The sequence below is a fragment of the Telmatherina bonti genome (genome assembly GCF_933228915.1).
Source record: "Telmatherina bonti genome assembly, chromosome: 14".
Taxonomy (NCBI): Eukaryota; Metazoa; Chordata; class Actinopteri; order Atheriniformes; family Telmatherinidae; genus Telmatherina; species Telmatherina bonti.
This window is the reverse complement of record NC_136612.1, coordinates 33,186,812-33,207,384: the sequence shown is the minus strand read 5'-3', so window position 1 is coordinate 33,207,384 and position 20,573 is coordinate 33,186,812.

The following is a 20,573-nucleotide window of genomic DNA, read 5'->3' as shown; positions in this document are numbered from 1 at the left end:
GAATCTGTTTGATCCATTTGATTTGATCTAATTTGATTCGGGTGTGTTGGAGCAGGGAAACAACGAAAACCTCAGGGACTGGAGTTTGAGACCGCTGCTGCAGACACTTTCCCTCACACACATCACACACACACACACACACAGTCAGCAGATGGAGTTCTGTTTGAACCGCTTCGACGCATTGAGTCGATCTCACAGGAGTCGCATCGAAATGAATCAACGTTTCATGAGTTTGTAAGTTTTTCATGTCCACGTTTACTTGAATCCCGCCAGGTTACGGCAACTCTGAACTGGTTCAAACAGGTTCTGAAACTGGATGTATTTTACTTTCATTTCTAAAATGGCCAAAAGGCTACAAGTCGTTTCCTTATTACAGAAGAAACAAGCAGACAGGTAGCTGCAGGTGAATTAAATCGACCAGAACTGACATTATTTGCCTGTTAGTGCTTTAACCCAAGTGTAACTGACCATCATTGGTTGAATGGTCTTTTTTTTGTGCAGTTCCTATTATAAGAGCTTCATTATTATTTCCTTTAGCAGAGGATATACGGGGCTGCGTTTTATAAAAGGAAAGGCGATAATGCCGTCCCATAATTCCTTACAGCTCCAGCATTAAAGCAACAAACAATTATTTTCCTCCAGCCACACTAATTGGCATTCATGTGAATAAACATGACGGCAGGCGGGTGACTGAGCAACTGTTTTTTTTTAATGCAGCAACATATTTATATTCAGTGTTTTTTTTTTTCTTTTTATCCCACTTTTTTATTTTTATCGTTTCAAATTTCCAACCCTGGTAATAAAACACAGTTTTCGCCTGGTCGTCCGTATTTGTGTGACTTGAACAACATGACGTGGTGGGCAGGCACACGATAAAGAGTCTAGTTTCATTAAAAATAAAATACTTTTTTGGTTAATGACTATTCTGTAACCCCCATGCCTGAAGCCTAAACAGTTCATTGCCTGCAGAAAAATGAACTACATGTCCTATTAGCACACAACTGAATGAGATTAGAGGGGAAGGAGCATACTCAATATGCTGAGTGAAAAATACACCACAGTTCATGTTACATGATAAAACTAAAGAATAAAAAGGTAAACCAAGGAGAAACAGAAGTTCAAGTCAGTGCATTTTTCTCCGTGATAGAAAAAAAAAAACATGGATTTTTTTCCCTGGAATGACTTCTAGAAAGCTCAGCGAGCAGAGATAAAAGAGGAAAAGACCGGATGTCTCCACAATTAACGGCGAAAACTGTCCTTTTGTGTTCCGCAGAGTGTTTCTGTGTTGAAGCTCAGCATCTGACAAGTGGCTCTTTTACATAAAGGTGTGAAACTAAAAAAAGATGGAACAAATAAGCAACACTCAAAAGGAATAAAAGTGCAACCATGACATTTTCCCTCAAGCTAATGGGAATATCTGCTTTTTCTCTCCCTTTAAACACTCGATATTTCATAAGGAGTCCCTTTCATAACATTAATGCAGAAAAATCCTTTACTAAGAAAAGCATCTACACTGTAAAATGTAACTTTGGTTTGAAGACAGTAAATCAAGTGGATATTAGAGCTAAGCAGATCAATCCAAACAGCTTTAGTATCGATACCAGGACTGGTGTCAGTATCGTTTGATACCAAAATGATGAGATCAATAAAAGGTTTTTGGGGGCTAAAAGCCAAAGAATTAGTTTAATCCAGACTGAGTGGATACCTAATTTTGACCTAGTTAGTAATACAACTCCTGAATAAGTCTTGTGAACTTTAAAAGGTTTTATGTTAAATAAATGAACATATATTAGCTGATTTAGTGTCATTAACCCTTTGATGCATTGTGTGATAATGGTTTAAAGGCTGTTTTCTTGTAAATTGCTAAGTGAGGATGGTATATTAGCACTTTTGCCACTTCAATGGACATTAGGACAGTCATCCAACACAGCGCCACTCACTGAAGAATAAACCAATATAGTATAAAATTTTATATATGCACAAACACATAACCATGTTTACCTCAATGATAAATTGGACAAGGCAATGATACCAATGATGGGTTAAGATGAGGTTATGAACAATTATGTTTAGGTTTCAGGCATAATTAGACATAATTCACTGTATGAAACTTTCACTTTTATTTTAGTATCCTAATAAAAGTTCAAATTACTCAGTACTTTTTAAAATTAGTTTTAGTTTTTCTTTACTAAGTTCATAAAAAATTAAAAATTACACAAAAAATGTTTTGATCAATTTCAGAAATATCAATTTATGTCAATTTTCCAGCCATTCAAATGTCTGACTTTCTCTTGCTTAGTTTTCTTTTAACTTCTTTATTAATAAGTATGACATTTTAAAGAAAAAAAAACCATCCCCGTCTACCTCCACCCACAACATAATCCTGACACAATTTTGAGGCCAATAGTTATTCTTATGTATGATTAATTTTAAATTATGCATACTGACAATAAAACCATAATTTTGTGATAAAATCTCTTTGATTTATGTGGAATTTAATATCAAAATCATCAAACCTCAAGTTAATATTTATTAACTGATGGTGAAGGGATGAGGTTTAAAAGGTGTTTTTTTTTTTTTTTTAAATATTACTTTTGTTTTTGTTTTTGTTTTTTTCTTTTTGGATGCATAATACAGTAAATTAACAAGTTGGTATATTTTTTGCAGTAAAGTTAACTAGTTAGATTTTACAGTGTAAATTGGCTGATTAATGTAAAGGTAAAGTCTTGTTTTTAGTTATAAATACATAAAACAAACCTCCCGAGAATCTGCAGCAGTGACTTATTAATATTCTCAAAAGAAGATGGTCTGTTAGGGAAAAATGGCCAAAACAAAGCAAAGAAATTCCATCTGTTGTCGACGCCAAAAGCGGGAAAACTACAATTTAATTAATATAAGCTTTTATGCATATTTATTCTTTTTTTTTCTTGCCATGCATGTGTGGAGAAGGAACTGCATGCTGCAGACTCCACAGCTTTGATTTCATTTGTTTGCTTTTGGTCTAGCATAATCAGGCATGAGCATGGCGAGTTTAAAAATCCCGCAGGCAAGTTATGAAGCATTTCAAGGTGAAATATCGGATTTTTTTTCTCTCCCCCTTTCTAAGTTGATTATCCACAAGAAATGAGAAATGAGTCTCATATTTCAAGGCAGAGTTCAGTGAACTGTGGTCATGTGATTAATACCCTTCTCCGAGTCTTTGCCAAAGAGCTAATGCCATTTTTTTCTTTTTGGTTTACAACAACAAGAGATTTGTGTTGCGCATATATATGGTCAAAACGAGAAGAGAAAGTCAAAGCATTTTCCTGAGCGAGAACAGACTTGGTAGGAGTGTGGGTTAAAAGGAATTGTCCATCTCCTCAGCCCAACTCCTCTATCAGATAACTCTGCTATTTCTGAGTGACTTTCATGAACAAAGTACTGCTTGTCCGAGGCAACACCCACATAAAAACACACGGCTGAGGTTGCGTAATCACTTTTTCATTACATATAACGAGAGAGGATTCTTCCACATTTGTTTGGTACTTAGCAACAGAGGAAAGAAAGACAAAAAGAGGAGAGAAAAGATGCCTACTGATGGGGCTCCCTGCAAGATGATACACCGCCGTTGTAGTTTGTGTATAATGTGCTGTATGCTGCCTTGCATGTCCAAATTTAGTGAGGCGGGCGCTACAAACAAAAGATTCAGTGAGATGTCAGCTGCAGTCTGTACACACCCACACACACAGAGGAAAAAGCCTAATTAGCCAAAAAAGTGAAAACACCTGTGTGGGTTGGTTACGGCTGTGTAAACAGGATTAAAGGGTTAGTTCATCTAAACCACAAGTCCAGTCATGCCAATTATTTTGTTTTGTGCAGTGAGATTTGGGGTAATCTGCTCAAAATAAATTAATAATAATAAAAAAGAACAAAGAAAGTTTCAACTTAATACCCATGAACCTTCTTATTTTTGGGAATAATCTGCTCTACGAAGCAAGTTTAGCACCCAAAACAACTATGATGTGTCACATTTCTGGTTTTCAGCCCCAGCCATGGTCACTGAACATTAACTGCTGTTAACTAAAACCCCAGTCTTTAATGAGCAAGTTGAATTAATGCAGCTGAAAGCAGACTGAAGTGTAAATAGTCATTGCAGCCAAAGCCAGGGTTGTGTGAATGTGTAAATTAATAGGCTGATCAATATCACTGCCACATCATTAAGGCACAAGTAGATTCGCCTGTAATTACAACTGTGTATTTCATTAAATGAATGTATTGTCTGGGTATTAATGTGGAATGTAATACCGATTCAGCCCCATTCTCTAGCTTTGTTTTAAATGCCGTGTGCAACAAATAAAGACTACACATAAAAACAATATGAACCAGTAATTTGGACTGCAGTACCAGTCGGATGTTTTTACTCACCTTTTCCTTCTAAAATAACTGAACAGCAAGGCCATTAACAGAAATAATTACATGGATTAACAATAACTTAACTGACAAATTATTTGTTCATTTGTTTTCATCAAGATTGTTTGAAGAAAGTAAGAGATTTTTAGAATGCTGCAAAATCTTACATGTGTAATTTGATCATTCCAGAGTTTAACACTGTAACATGTTTAAAAAAGTAGAAAAATAATATTTTAGATATTGTAACAGTGTTCTTAACGATATTACAAACAGTTGATTAAAGGGTGAGAGGTGAGGGTGCCAAGATTAGGTATAAAACCAAATCAAATTTTATTAATAAATCACAAAGTTTGGCACATTAAAGGCAAGTCTTAATACACTTTTGTATATAATCAAATACGTGATACAACACAAACCTGATCATAGTATTTCGCTCTTTCTCAAATGCAGACACACACACACTCAACATGCATGCACTAACCTCACCACCACCCATAGCCCTGACTGCATATTAATAAGAAAAAAACAACTGGAACGGTACTGCTGTGCATAAAAGGAGTATTCACCATAATTCTACGTCAACATGTTTTATAGTTCCGGTCCAGGTGTACCTTGCTTCTCGCCCAGTGATTGCTGGGTTAGGGTCCAGCTTCCTGCAACCCTGAATAGAACTACACAGTTAAAAGAAATGGATGGATGGATCTGTTATGGCTCACCACTGTGTGCCAAACTCTGTTCATTGATTATTGTAATAAAAAGTTCTTATTGCAAGACTGTAAAGAACTTTGGTCAGCATCCGCAGAGGAGAATATTGCTAAACTTTTAGCTAATTAAAAGTTCATTTAAATGCCCTCTGCATGAAATATTCAGTATATATAAAACCAATACGAGTTTGTGATTTGGTCTGCAGTACCAGCCAGCTTTGCACACTTATTTAAACTAAAATTACTAAACATCCAGTTTAAAAAGATAAATTTACTGGATTGACAAAAATTGTCAGCTGTTTGTTTTCTTTCCAGTAAGTTCAGTGATTTTCCAAAATGTTCAAAAGTCTCTAGTCTATAATTTCATCAATCTTTTAAGGTTAATTTAACAGAATCCAGAATCTGATGCCGCAACACACAGAAAACAGTAGGAATAGATGTAGAGAAAGAAAGGCAGATAGAATAAATTAACAGCATCGGAAGATTTTATGACTTGTAAGAGGTAAGGGTACCAAGATTGGGTATTAAAGAGCACAAACTAACGTTTCTGGGATATAATGATTTAAACTCTCCACTTTGTGACTAAATACGCCAGAAGCTAATTGATCGCTTCAGTAAAAACTTCTCAATAACAGATTGTGTATCTGCTATTACTTTTTATGTACTTTATCTTTTACTACTTCAACTTATGCACATTAATAGTTTAATACTAAAGATTATACTTGAACTTTAGTTTATTTCATACCTTTTTTGCTACAAAGTATTTATGCTTAGTATATCCTGATCCAAGTATAGGTCAAGTCATTGATTCATCCTTCCCTTGGTGAAATAATATATACTTGCTGTGTGCTTTATAAAATATTTCTGAGCACAAGAAACTAGTACTACAACTGACCTTTAGCTGATGTGCCAATAGTTGTATTTCTATTTTGGTTTTCTTTATTAGACCATTTTAAGTTTACCAAAGTACACTTTCAAGTATTCCAAATGAACTCATCCATATACTTTTGTTGTGCTTGTTATATACCTCTAGTCCACATTACAGCTTATTGAAGTATGCTTAAAGTACACTCTTGTCTGTACTGGTCATATACTTTTCGTCCACATTTTTGTTTGTTTAAGTATACTTCAAGAATACTTTGATTAGCTTAAAAATGTTGCAATTTATTCCAAAGAAGTAGTAAGATAGTATACTTTCCAGTACATTACAAGTTCTTGGTACACTGTAAACTTGCTACACTTAAATTTACACTCAAGCATACTTTTTGCAATGATTATCATGATGATGGCAATTAGACACTACACCTCTTGCACAACGTTCTGCAAAGACAAAGCTTCTGAATAATAAACTCAAAATATAGTGTCAAAATACACTTCCTTTCTATTCCAAGCTTTGATGTGGGTGAACAATGTTTAAAAGGCAAATAAATTAAAACCTGAATGTGCCTTTGGCAGCTCCACCAATCAATTTGGTCCAGTTAGCATTTTCTAATATTTGTAAGCCGTGTGGGTGGTGAAGAGGGTTAAACTTGCATGGAACCTTTATTTAAACTTGCTTCTAGCATTTGCTGAAAGTAATTGTGGAAAGTTGTGAGTTGTGAATTGTGATACGGCTCCTGCACATGCAGAATTATACCTTGCTCTTTATTTGAACAGAAAAAAGAAAATCCACAGAGTTTAATTAATGAATACTGGCAACCCCTTTTGTCCTGCAGTCCCACTTCTTATTGGAGGTGTGTGCAGCATTTGAATCCCGCATTATGCAATGTAAAAAGTGGAGGAAGACATCACCTCTCACATCTGCTCAACCCTCATCCCTCTCAATCCCCCCCTTACTCCGCCTTGTATCAATTTGTTTTTTAGCATGTCGAGTCAAAAGGAGGTTGTCAGAGGAGACAGCTTGCTTGTCTCATGCACATGATTGAGGTAGCTGCAATTTATAACACACCAGCCAGAGCGACAGACTTCACTTATCTCAGGCCAGCTCCTCTGCAAGTGCCCTTTCACTCAGCCAATGAGGATGAAGGTTGCAGCTTGGGTTATTTTGTCAAAAGCAGAGGAACCATTACAAATCCACACTATCCATCCTTCTGTAGGGCATAGAGCTTTTCCCCTGGCGCAAAGCTGCTGCAGACCTGACTCTCCTCAAAGCTGTCTGTCTATCTTTCACGCCCGGGAAGCTCACAGGGGGGTTGTTATCACAAAGGGCCAATTTGTTATCCTGGTTTCACTCCATCACAGGAGGCATTATTTGGGACTTTTATCTATCAAGAAAAAGCTGTTAATGTGAGCAAGAAAGTGTGTACTCTGTCATTATGCCACTGAGGCTATTGACTTCATCTTATACTGACTCAAGCCGAATGAACCTGAGGCAATTACTCCAGCAACAGAAGACTGACACAACTGCGGCAATGTGAACTACCTTGAACTTTTAAGTTGCGCCCTACTGGAAACGCCACGCCTGATCCTTATGTTAATATTTTGTGTATTAATTGCACTGCAGCACAAAGCCCTTGATGGAGTGGGTGCTTCCACCGTAGGCGAACCTTCCTGTTAACTTTCAGCACAATGCGGCCCACATGCTCTGACACCAACACCTCAACCCTAGAATACACACCTACTGGATAACGCACCTGCAGGATGGACCATATTTCATAAACCTGAGTGCAAAGCCATGATTAATCATGCTTACTTATCATTGGAAGCACTCAGAGTGATCAATTGGTGTATCTTCCATAACGAAGCTCTGGGTATAAATTTACTCATATACTGGATAAGTACTGACTTTACGCAGTGTGCGTGTACATTTATTCTGTGAGAAAATAAAAATTGAAAAAGACTATTATGATTTGGATACTTGAGGAGGATATTGTCATGGTCTCTTCCCTCTGTTTGCATCATGATTAACAGATTCCCTCACTGGCCACTTTATTAGGTCCAGAGGCGAATAAAACTCAGCATCCTGGACTTGTTCGACAACACAGTGACATCTATCATATGCATTTCTACAGCCGCTGCTATCCAGAAGCATCCTGAGGCTGAGAAACAAACACTATACAACTCTTACATCCGGGATGTAACGTGACGTTTTGCTTTGTGGTGAAAAAATGAACTGGTTGTTTTGAACACGCAACGTCTTTGTTTCAGCAAAGAAATGCCAGAAGCAAGACAAGAGTTGCCATAAAATCATGTTTTGCTAACTGGAGAGAGCTAACAGGTCGGGTAGGATGCAAGATGCTGAATTAGCTGCCGATTTGGGGAGTGTGATGGGAAAATGGCAAAAGTTCTGTAGTATGTCGTTAATAGTGCCACGTTGGACATGGTTTTTCCTCCATAGCTGCCTGAAAATCTTGATGTAATATATTCAACAAAGTGGAAACATTCCTAAGAGATATTTTCTATATTCACATTAAGCATTCCATTGTTGCTGCACATCCATGATGAGAATCTCCCGTTCCACCACATCCCAAAGCTGCTCTGTTGGATGTAGATCTGGTGACTGTGGAGGCCGATGGAGGACAGTGAACTCATCGTCATGGTGGAGATGATGTGAGCTTTGTGACATGGTGCATCATCCTGCTGGAAGTTTCCATCAGAAGTTTCCATCAGGATGGCTGCCCTCCCTGAGCCAGGTTCTGCCGGAGGTTTTCTTCCTGTTAAAAGGGAGTTTTTTCCTTCCCACTGTCGCCGTGTGCATGCTCAGGATGGGGAATTGGATCCAAGTCATGACTCGATGCTATCAGTTGGTTTCTATTATAGGATATGTATGAATTGGCTCAAAGTGATATGTATGTTGATTTGTGTATGTTAAGTGCCCTGTGACAACATTGTTGTGAAGTGCCGTTATACAAATAAAGTTGAATTGAATTGAATCAGAAGATGCCACACTGTGCTCATAAAGGGATGGACATGGTCAACAGCAACACTCAGGTAGGCTGTGCTGGTTAAACCATGTCATGTTGGTACTAAGGGGACCAAAGTGGGACCAGAAATTTCTGAAAATTACTTAAATCTCATTTTTCTCATTCTGATGTTTAGATGTTTAGTTTGAGCTTCTGCCTATTGTTTTGACCATGTCTATACATACACACACACACACACGCACACACATATATATATCTATATCTATATCTATATAAATATATAAATCAAGTGAAGCAAACAAATTTGGAGCTTGCCATCATTCTGGGAGGATTAACAAAAGAACTCCAACCGTTGGACACTGGTTCCATTTAAAGTGAAGTTGCAAGCGTCATGGGAGTGATACGAGATGGCAAACACACCTTTACAAAGACTGGGAGGCAGCATCAGGCGGGTTACGGCATCATATGAGTATGGACTGTGGAGTCCTGGGCTAACGTCTCCTTTGACTGTCCGAGTTTTTGCAAAAGCCGGTATCATTGCTGAACAGCCGCCCAGCAACGAGACTCCGACAATGACGAGAGAAAATCCAGTATGTTTGATGGCCAAATTGTCCAGCTGTTCAATATAGATATGGAAGACGAGGATTTAGATGGATTTTTGACAACAGGTTGGTTAAAAATGATGTGTGTATTTTCAAATACGTATCATAGTTTAACAAAGTTTCACCAAACTCACTGATTTGCTTTCGTTACTTTGTTTTACTTTTGTTTTAGCACGCGCCCAATACCGCTGTGCACCTTATGTATGACTTAGGCACAGAAATAGACTCGGTACTTGAGGCTGCACCTTATAATCTTGTACGCCTTGTGACTCAAAAAATACGAAAGATACTTTATTTTACAAGCAGCTGCTAAATGAAGCAACACTGCCATTTACAATTCAAAGGCTGGAGCATTTTTTTCCTACTGCGTTCTATTAAACATCTATTTGCCTTTCTGACATGAAGTCTTGACATCCAGAAGCCATTCTCAGTCCAGTCCAATCACCTGTCAGAGTCTAAGTGTGGGCCGTTTGCCCCTCTACCCTCTTCACAACTCATCATCGCACCGCAAGCTGTCAAATTAAAACTTTTAAACTGCGTGAATGCCTCCTCGGAACTTTCCCTTTTTCCCAGCAACATATTGCAGAGATAATTGAGGATATTAGCAGCCAGACTGTTACCAAGAGATGAAAGGCGAGGAGGGAGCGGTGACAGCTCCTCTCGCTTGTGGCGGTAACGAGGGACTGTCAAAAGTCTCTCCGTGTTTATCTCGGATCATCTAGGGGGATTTAAAACCCTTACCTTCACAATTCCATTCTTTATGGCGCGTCCTTTATCCGCAGTGATTTACGGAGGCTCAAGCCCTGCGCCGCGTGATGAATGAGCACTCTTCACAAGGTGTCAGGGCCAGGCAGTGGTGGGCGGCAGTGACTCCCCCCCACTGCTCCCACTCTCCCTACCACTCCCTCCAACTGCTTCATTTTTCTTAGGCTTTCGTTTTCTCTCCTCATCCTTCCCCCATCCCATTTTCAAATTGGACTGATTAGATGTTGACACATCACGTGGATTTACACAGGAAATTGGGATTTGGACAGGGCAGGAGAAATGGCTTTCTATCAGCGATGGTCTGGATATGGTGATGTTTGGACAGTCACAAATTTAGACTAGTTTGATTCGAGATTAAAATGACACAAATCTTGTCAGCTGACAGTCACCTGAGATCCGGATTTCATCCTGCTTTTGCATAACTTCGCATAATAAGATAATTAGAAGTAAAAGCTATGAAATAATCTGTATTCTTATTGATTTTCATCATGTTAAAGTCTTGATTAGCATCAGGTTTTTTAAAGAACACAGATAACTGCTGCAGAAACATGTTGGTTAGCAAAAAGCTAGCTACCATTACCGGGTTACTGCTAATATGATGTTAGTTGTTTAAGGAAGGTGCTAACATACTTCACACTTTCTAAACCAGTTCAGCTCTTATATGTTCTGGTCAGACATCCAGGTATTCTAAAAAATGTCTGCTTATAGGTGTTTCTTTAGGAAAATCCTAGATTATAAATCTCTGAAGATGGTAGCTGATGAGGATGTTGCTACTCAACTCAGCTTATCGTAACTATCGCACTTCACAGGGGCTGAATTAAATGATTACAATTCATAAGTATTTGGTGGCATGATGGCTATCAGAGCTCCAGCAGGTGAAAGTTCCCCAAAGTATTTCCTCTTCATGTCAAAGGTGGCTAAAATAACCGCAGATGCAGAGATTGTTAGCGTAATGTAAAAATTGGAGATGTCTGTATATTTAGGAGTTAACGTAACAAATATTGTGAGAAAACTTTACTATTTGGTAATTGTTAACAGTGGGAAGGAAATAAAAGTCCAATTTTTAAAAAAAAAAAAAGCTGAACCTGTCGTCGCTATATTTAGCATTTACAACACTATGAAGGTTCAATTTGAGGAATATCCAACCAACTTTCCCACAGTCGCATTTACAATAGTGAAATCTAAGTCTAAGAATATCAAGATGTTTTTGTTCATTTGCTCCTTAACTCATTGGTTTCTGTATACGGAAAGCTGATTTGGCTGAGCACATGTCAAAACGTCCCCCGAGCTTGCACCAGACATGTTGTAAATGTGCTTCGCGTGTGGATCCGGAAGACGCCTCAATGCAAGCAACCAACCCACATTCCGCAGTCAAACAGATGAGCCAAAATGCTGCAAAACACACAGGGTTTTCTGCTACAACAATGCCTGGCAGCCAGTGAGTTAACAACAAAGTGCTCGCTACACAGCCCAATGACTTGCAGTTATCAGGTTTGATGGCAACAACCCATTTAGCCCATTGTTCAGGGTCAGCAGACAGTCTGGAAAATAAAATCCCACCATTGGATATTGATTGGAACATCCAAAGCCACAGCACAAATGTACCATTATATATATTTTATATATACATATATTTTCGACAATAAAAGCTAGCTGTAGCAGCCGGGCAGTTAGCAATATGTCTACTTTGTTTAACTTATTGTCATCCACAGACATGCAAGTCATGAGCTCAGCTGAGAAATGATCATTTGTGGACCACAATGACCCTAAATAAACATGAACATAAAATTTCTGCTTCTATCACACAACAGTCACCCTGAGAGTACTAACACTGATGCATTTGACAGGATGCGAAATGTTGAAAGTCCAGGCCCCATCGTGACGTTAAGCTGTCCTGTCAGTCCTGTCCACTCATTCACTCAGTCGATGTACAGTGTTCACTACATCGAGAAGTCTCGAGGGGATGGGAGTTGCCAACTGCTTATGCATTTCAGATGCTACTTGAATGCAGCGGTGCTTTATAATCATGCAGCGGATGCTCACCGTTATGTGTCACTTAAGCTGCTGAGGTGATGGACAGCACAACTTTACTTTTTTATCTTTCCATCACATTTTGGCATCTCTGTCCATGACTCTGACATGAAACTTTGTTATACAAATCTGTGTGCTCCCATCACTCTAAGTTTTAAAATCATTGACCTAAACAAGCCAGAACTGCAGCTTTACTACACACAAAAAGTGAATTTTTAAATAAACAACTCTAAAATGGTTTTAAGAGTCACTGTTACAGCTCACATGCATGTGCCATCCATGTTCGTTAAGCTGTGACTTCATTGTTAAATAATGTTCTGGGGCACAATTTACTGTTTCTGCAGGATTAAAAATCAGCAGCTCAGGCAGAAAACTAATGAGCTACAATATGACGAAGAGAAAATGAGGTATTTCATCACCTGGTATTCTCAACAGGTAAGAAAATCCCAATAATGAGCTCCAAACATCAATGGTAGCTAACACCAGCTAGCATTAGCATGCAAAGTCAGCTGCTGACTCCAGGCTGCAATGCACATCGGTTCTGACTGACAGTGCACGGCATCTGAGCTCCTGCTGTTCAATCTGACACGTCTTTACAGCACTATGTACAGAAAGAATACATTTTGAACAGAGTTTCATCATTTTACCTTTAGCATGAGTATCCAGTTGCTAGCTTGATGAGTTTCTGCTGCAACAAAGCAGAAACAGAAACGATTCTGAGGCTTTTCTTTCTGTTTTTACCTTAATGTGGATGATGGGATTATATTGACTGAGAGATGATCAGACTAGTTCAGAATTAGATTTACTTATTGGTCCACGTGAATGACAGACTATTCAGAAAGGTCGGTGTCAGTGCCGTGTACCAAACGTAGATGTACAGACTATTTTCTGAGGAAACTTCAGTGTGCAGCAGTTCTTCCACTAGTCTGTGCTGGCAAGTGCCATCCACTGTGCCGTGGCCTGCTGAGGGAGCAGCATCAGTGTCGAAGATGGCAGTAGGATTAATGAACTCATTCACAAGGCCTGAACGGCCATTGGCCGGGAAGCCGAAGACGTTTGAGTGAGTGAGGAAGAGCAGGTCACCGAATAGACCACCACTGATCATGGAAATCATGGATAATCCATCACACCCCCACAAAGAGACAGAGGAGCTCATTCTCCAGCAGACTCAGTCAGCCCAGCTGTCATATAGATCGTTTTAGGAAATCATTCCCTCACAGTAACTCTCCTGAACCTCTCACCTCAGTATAACAGGTGAAAAGCACACACACCTGTACGTACTGTTCTTATTACTGTGAACTCCTGCTGCCGGTTATTGCTCTACTTTCTGTGCGTATCATTTTTTAAAAATCGCTCTGCCATCTGTGCATACTGTTCTTTTTGCTCTACTGTCTGAATTTGCTGTTTAACACTGCCCAGCCATCTGTACATAACATTTTTATCTCATGGCCATCTGTAGACATCGTTTCTATTTTTTATTTTCTATTTTTCTTTTTTTTTAAATAATATAACACTGAACACGCCGCTCTCCATCACGGGTAATCCATCACACCCTCCGTGAACAGCAGAAGAAGCAACAGAGCTTATCCTCCAACAGCCTCATTTTGCTTCTTGTTTATTTTGTCAGAACTTCATGTTTTGAAGATATAAAGTCTAATATGCATTTTGGAGCAGTTTATGAATGACAGCAACGTAAAAACATTTACTTCATGATAAGAATCAGGATGTTGGAGAATGTTGGGGATGCTATTTCAGGAAGTAAACCTTGTGCTGGTAGTTAGCTTTAAATATAATATAATGTTTAATGTTGCATAAATATGTTTCCATTTTTAATGTTACATCAATATAATGTTATAATGTTTCATGTTTGATGGTATATAAAATAATGTCACAATGTTTAATGTTACATAAATATAATGTTAAAATGTGAAGAAATGAAGAGAGAGAGAGAGAGTACCTTATAAATAGCAGCTTGGCTGACCAAAGTGTGATACAGTTAAAGGAAATATATAAAAAACATGACATTGAAAACGAGTAAAAACCAAATAAGAACAAATAATAACCATGAAGACAGCTAATGGTCACTATCATAACCTCACTCTGGGTTGAAGGCAGGATATAAAATGTGTTTTTAAACAAGAATTAGAAACAGGTTCATCCCCCAGTTTAGCACCCAGAACAGAAAAACACACGATCATCCCTGAGTTTCTGATTTTGCCTTGAGACCACAAACAGAGTCTCATCAGCTGATCTGAGCTTATAAAGGAAATAGGATAAGTTTTTTTTTAAACAAATGAGATAATTTCAAAAAAGAATTTGCAAATGGACAGTGTAGAGAGGATGTTCTGGCTTCTTTGTAATATATATATATATGTGTGTGTGTGTGTGTGTGTGTATTTGAGTACTTGTATTTTCAAACTTGTAAAGTCTATACCAAGCTACTGAGATTGCTTGACGCAGCAGTTGGCTGGCACGCCGCTTTGCGTACACAGTCTATTATAACAGATTTTCCACTTGGATTCTTCTAGTTGCAGGTTTAATCATAATTTATTCCTTTGATTGTGCATTAAAGTGTCTTCATGGCAAACAATGCAGCATTATCTCTCACCTTAGCGGTAAAAAAACATATCTGATGACCCAGGGACATCTTCCACTAATATACAGTTGTCCTCAGATGTATTCTACACTCCCATTAAAGAAGGAAAAAACAGCTGCCTGTGAAATGAGCTGAAATTGACAAAAGTACTAATAAATAAAAAAATGTTAAGAAAATCCTTACATTATTTTCTAATTCTGGTTCAATAGAAAGGTTTTTTTTTTAAAGTAAACAATTATGATAAAATAATTTAATATATCACTCGTTCACTAATATTTAATTGAACAATCCTGTGATGTTTCCACTCCAGTCAGGTGCTTTCAGTTCCTCCCAGTCAGACTTCTGCACCTGCTGGCAGGTATTTCATCCCACTGGTTATCAGAAAAGTGCTCTAATTTGTTCAGGACTGATTTGTTTCTTTGTTTTTTTTTTATTTTATTTTTTTTATTTAACTCAATTAAAGGAAAAAGCAGTGTCTTATATCAGTAAATAATAATTTAGCAAAGTTTTAGTTCCTATTTCTTTTTTATTTGAGTGACTGTTGTAAATTCAGCATTTTCTTTAATGAAAGGGGATGAATACATATGAGGACTGTCTTTATACATGTCACCTCCCCAAGTAACAACATAACACACCCATAACTGTAACAAGGTGAATAACAAACAGTTGGCTCATTTAGTATTTGTAACATGTACTTGTACCTTTAGACTTGCAATATTTATGTGTAGTTTTACACTTTTATTTTAGGAACTGGAACATTTACTTGTATTTTCAGACTTATAGAATCAATCTGTCCGACTGAAATGGAGAAACAAGTCACAAAATGTGTACAAATGACAGAAGGTATGTCCGTCTCCTCCGTACAGCTACGGCTTGCTCTTTCTGTACATAGGTAAATAAAATGGAAGCTCCACGGCCCAAACCCGGACGAGTTTTCGATGTTTGTTTTCTATAAAAAGCCACTGTGTCGACGCCTCTGTGCATGGGGAGAAATGTATGGTCTACATGTAAAACGCAGTCGTGCAGGTTTGGTTGGATGATCTGCAGTGTCCTGTAGTTTTACTTAACTGCAGCTGTGGCTCATTTCAGCGCCTCGCCTGTATTAATTTCATGGTCCACAGCTCCTGACAACCACCAGGCTGCTGGGAAATCATGTGATTCAGCAAAATCATGATTCAATTATGTTATTTGCCATTGAGGGGTGCAGTAATTAACTTGATCTTGCCACCCTGGCAATTGATTTTCAACTGGGTCATCAGCATGCGAGTAACTTTAATAACCTCCCGTCTCAATTTCAGCAAATCACAAGTAAGTTACAAACAAACCCGAGGAAGAAAAGCTATTACCAAGTGATACGAAAGTAAGGCGCCCAACTTTCTAAAGATGACTTTTATGATCAAAACTTGCCAATGAAAGAGGAGCTTAAATATTAACAAACGCCGGCTCTGAGTTTGCCCCACGCAGCAAGAACAATGATGCCTGCAAACATTTAAACACGAAACTTTTTTTCAATGAGTTGGACTGGATTTGCATTTTTCCTTCATACATTTTAATTTGTTTCAGGGCAGCTGTCAGGCTGATTGGAGAAACTGTGTCAGAGATTTCTGATACTGTGGGATGACGTGATGAGGGGGATCTTAGGGCCTTTCCTGCCATAGTGACACAAAGTGAAGTGTCATTTTATTGACATTGTTGTGTTGACAACATGCTAAGATTTGTTTTAAGAGTTTGGAAATCCAGCCTGAGATCCTTCGGGAGTGTGTACGTGACTCTGCATAGATGCCACGCAATTAGCATTCAAGGGCGAAAGTAGATTCTTGCTGACAAGCCGTGGCTCAATCATTTTAAAAACATCAGGTCCTTTGTGTTTGTGCTGCTGCGAGTTTGGCAGGTTAGTCCATTAAGCAGAGATCAGCTACGTATAAACTAAGCATACAACACAACACAAACAATAAAAGACATCGCAGCGAAGCAAGGAGACGACTCGCGTCAAGGTTACTTTAGTTCCACATTTTCTGATCGGTTCTACTTCTCCTCCAGAATTTCATTTTACCTTCAGTTCTGTTTTAGTTATTTAGATTAATTTCCATCCACAGTTTTATTTCAATTCAGAGGGAAAATGGTGAGGATAAAGCAGGCAACGGATGATTTAATGAACAGGCCTGATCTCTGTGTTTTCTCGCTGCTCGGCCAACAGCAGCTCTACCGAAGCATGATGTTCCAGTCTGATGGCTAAGTTCTGCTGCTAGCTCCTATGTGTTGCGTATCTCACTCCTTGCTCTGCTGAAGGTGTTCACACCTTGCTATGTTTTTAGATGAGATGTTTTGCCCTCTAACTTTTCCTCTAACTGTTAGAAGACAAACAAACAATCCACAATACTGCTCTCTCTTATTGATCTACGTAGAGGAGAAAACAGAATAATAGAAATAGACAGCAGAACCACTGTGAAGTGGGTTGACATTGCAGGCTGCTAATGAATCATAATGTAATTGCACAGCCTGTCTCAAGGGCATTTGTTATGTATTTCTGTATATGTGCTGCATGCAGTCTGATAAATTTCACTAAGTTGTTTGGTTGAAGCTCTGCAGGTTTCAACTGAATCAACTGTGCAATAAAATTAAAGATAAAGGTCTTTCGATAGAAAATACTTTGCAAAAGTATTTTTAAAACTTATTTTCTGATCTTCAGTTTCCCAGCCCTTGTACCAGACCAGTGTAGACCATTTCCCACTGATCTGTGGATCAGTCCAGCATAAAATGGCTCCTAACTCAGGGAATGAGCCGGTGCTGTCTTGACCAATAACACGCACGTCGTTCATGTTTCTTTTGCATCCGTAGCAAACAAACAAATCTACAGCCGAGGAACAGAAGCTGGAAGGGATGTCCTGGAGAAAATGGAACAAATCTGGCAAAAACCTGGTCCAGGACCAGAAAGACGCACCTAGACCTTCAGCTGATAGATCTACTGTTGGCTGAAGTTTCATCAGAATTGGTCTCCATGGAAACGTGGCTGTCAAGAAGCCATTCTTAAGGATTAAAGATCAGCAGAAACAGGTCTGATGGAGGGATGGATCATCCCAGAACCCAGACCTCGGCATTAGTAAAAATCTGTGGGATCATCTGAGCAGAGAAGGAACAAAAGGCAGAGAAGAGTTTTGGAAAGTTCTTCAAGAAGTCTGGAGAACCACTGCTGGGCTCAGACTGCGTTCAAGACTAAAATCTTCAGTGCATTCTCTGATGGAAACCAAAGAAAACCATATTTTCCACTTTACACTGTTTCTCACTTCACATTTGCAAAAGCAGGAAAGGGAAAGCAGTTCTCTGGTTTCCTGGTACTATGGAGAGAAACGAGGAATGTTTCAGCGCCTTAGCGGCCAAATACCCAGAAGCAGCCGAAAGATGCGAGACATGTCTGCATATACGCACCAGTTTAGACATGGAGACAAAACTTCTGTGTTAACACACGTGCACGTTGACTTTCTGCCTGCTTAGTTCTCACTCAGGCTTCTCCGTGGACTCCCTCTCTGCTCTACGAACTGTGGATGTCTCCAAGCTGTCGTTCTGATTGAGACTGATGAGCAGACGTGTCTTCCATCCTTCAGCACGCGTCCCGACCATGAGATTTAACTAAAACATGAAAAACTTCAGTTCTAAGATTTCCTGTCAACTAATTCTACTGGCTGCAAGACATTTTTGTGTGTCATGCACAGTTAGAATGTATTTAAAAGTCTTTGCTTTATTTCACCGCATTGCATAATAAAGCCACAAAAATATCTCTCGCAACCTTTGACTACTTTTGTCGTCGAGAACACAGAAATGTTTGCAAACATAAATCTGCAGAAATGTTGGAGTAAATCCACGGCTTTACCTGCCTTTAAATCAGGTCAGGGAAGCAAAGACTGTCCGATGTTATTATGAGTCACCGAGCCCCGTGAGATCCGGCTCTGGACGCTGCATATTTTCTGATGAGGAAAATTTATTGATGTATTGATAGCAAGCAGGGGGACTCTGTTGGTTTCTATCCGCAGCACTTTCCAGTAGTGCATCACTCCCTAGCGAGAGAAAAACATGCATGACAGTTTAGCTGACGTCCATAAACTGTGCTGTAACAACATTAATGTCTGCGTCCATTTTAACTCTGGAGAATGTAAATCAATTCCCTCCTAATACAATTTTATAAGAAAAAAACGGTGGCCCGTGCACGCCACACCCATCGAGCGGTGTCATGCGCTGCCCACGTTTCATGGCAAATTAGCAAGCTTTTTGTTGGAGGTGTAAACACAATCCCTAGTGGGTGTTTTTCCATCTTGTGAAGAATTTATGGAAAATAATCTTCATTTTATTCCCTGTACAACACAGATAAACACTTGTCTCAGACCTGAACAGATGGGTTTCTGTGTCCTAAAGTCACAGAATAACACAAATGAACCCATCCAGACAGAGTAGGACCAAACTGCTCATGGAAAAACCGTATAACTACAGCAGAACCTTCAAGTGTTTATATTTTTATATGGACCTCATCCAAAGCAGTATTTCAAAGTGCTACGTTTTCTGTGCCTTCTTTTCCAAACTGAGGGTGTCTCCAGCATCTCTGGTGGGTAAATTTAGAAAGCGTTTATCCCTTTAAGCCTGCGCTGTCATTGGTAGCAAAGTGCTTTAATTAATAGAAGTCGATTGAAGGTGCCATGCGACAAAACAAAGTACAAACATATGGTGTTGGTATGCTCTGAAGCTGGCTGCACAGCATGTTCTCGTGGATAAACAACATCATACACACCCACTTCAAAGATGCATCATGTGATGGCTTCCGCAGGTTCCTTCTCTACTCTTTTTCCAACAGCCGAAGTGCAGCAGCAATGAGAAATATTTGCTCTCACATCTAAAATGATGGATCTGCGGCGTGGTCGCACGACCGTCAAATCAGAGCTTTATGAACTTAATGTCCGCTCTATGAAATGATATCAGTTACATGTTTAATTTTAAGACACAGTTTTTTAGTTTTTACCCTTTGATGCATGATTTTTTTTTTTTAAAAAAGCCTTTGTTTTTTTTTCACATGCAATATTTTCCTTCCACAGACATGTAAAGAGACACTTTTCTTTGTCTTTAATATTATTTGACTTTTTATTTAGTTGCTTTATTTGACCTCTTCTATAACATATTTATAAAATTATATATTGTCATATTTATATGATAAATTATTTAATAAAATAAAATATTATCTATTCAATATTTAATCAAAATTGACATACTTTTCTTGTCTGGTATATCACTGAGGTCAAGCTGGTAATTACATTTGTGTATATATATGACAATATATACTATATTAGTTTATTCGTCAGTGAGTGGAAGTGTGTTGGTGACTCTCCTAATGTCCACTGAAGTGGCAAAATTGCAAATATATCATCCTCACTTGTGAATATACTGGAAAACAGCCCAAGGTGTCTACTGTAGTGGACACGATGCATCAAAGGGTTAAATGTGTCAGGCTTGAATCTGTTATGGTCATCCCTGTAAGTGTTTGTGTTTATATCTTTTATCTACAACCCGAGTGCATCGACCAGTTGAACTTGTGGAGGGAAAACACTGTTTAATCTCATTTTAACCCCTTTTTTACCCACAG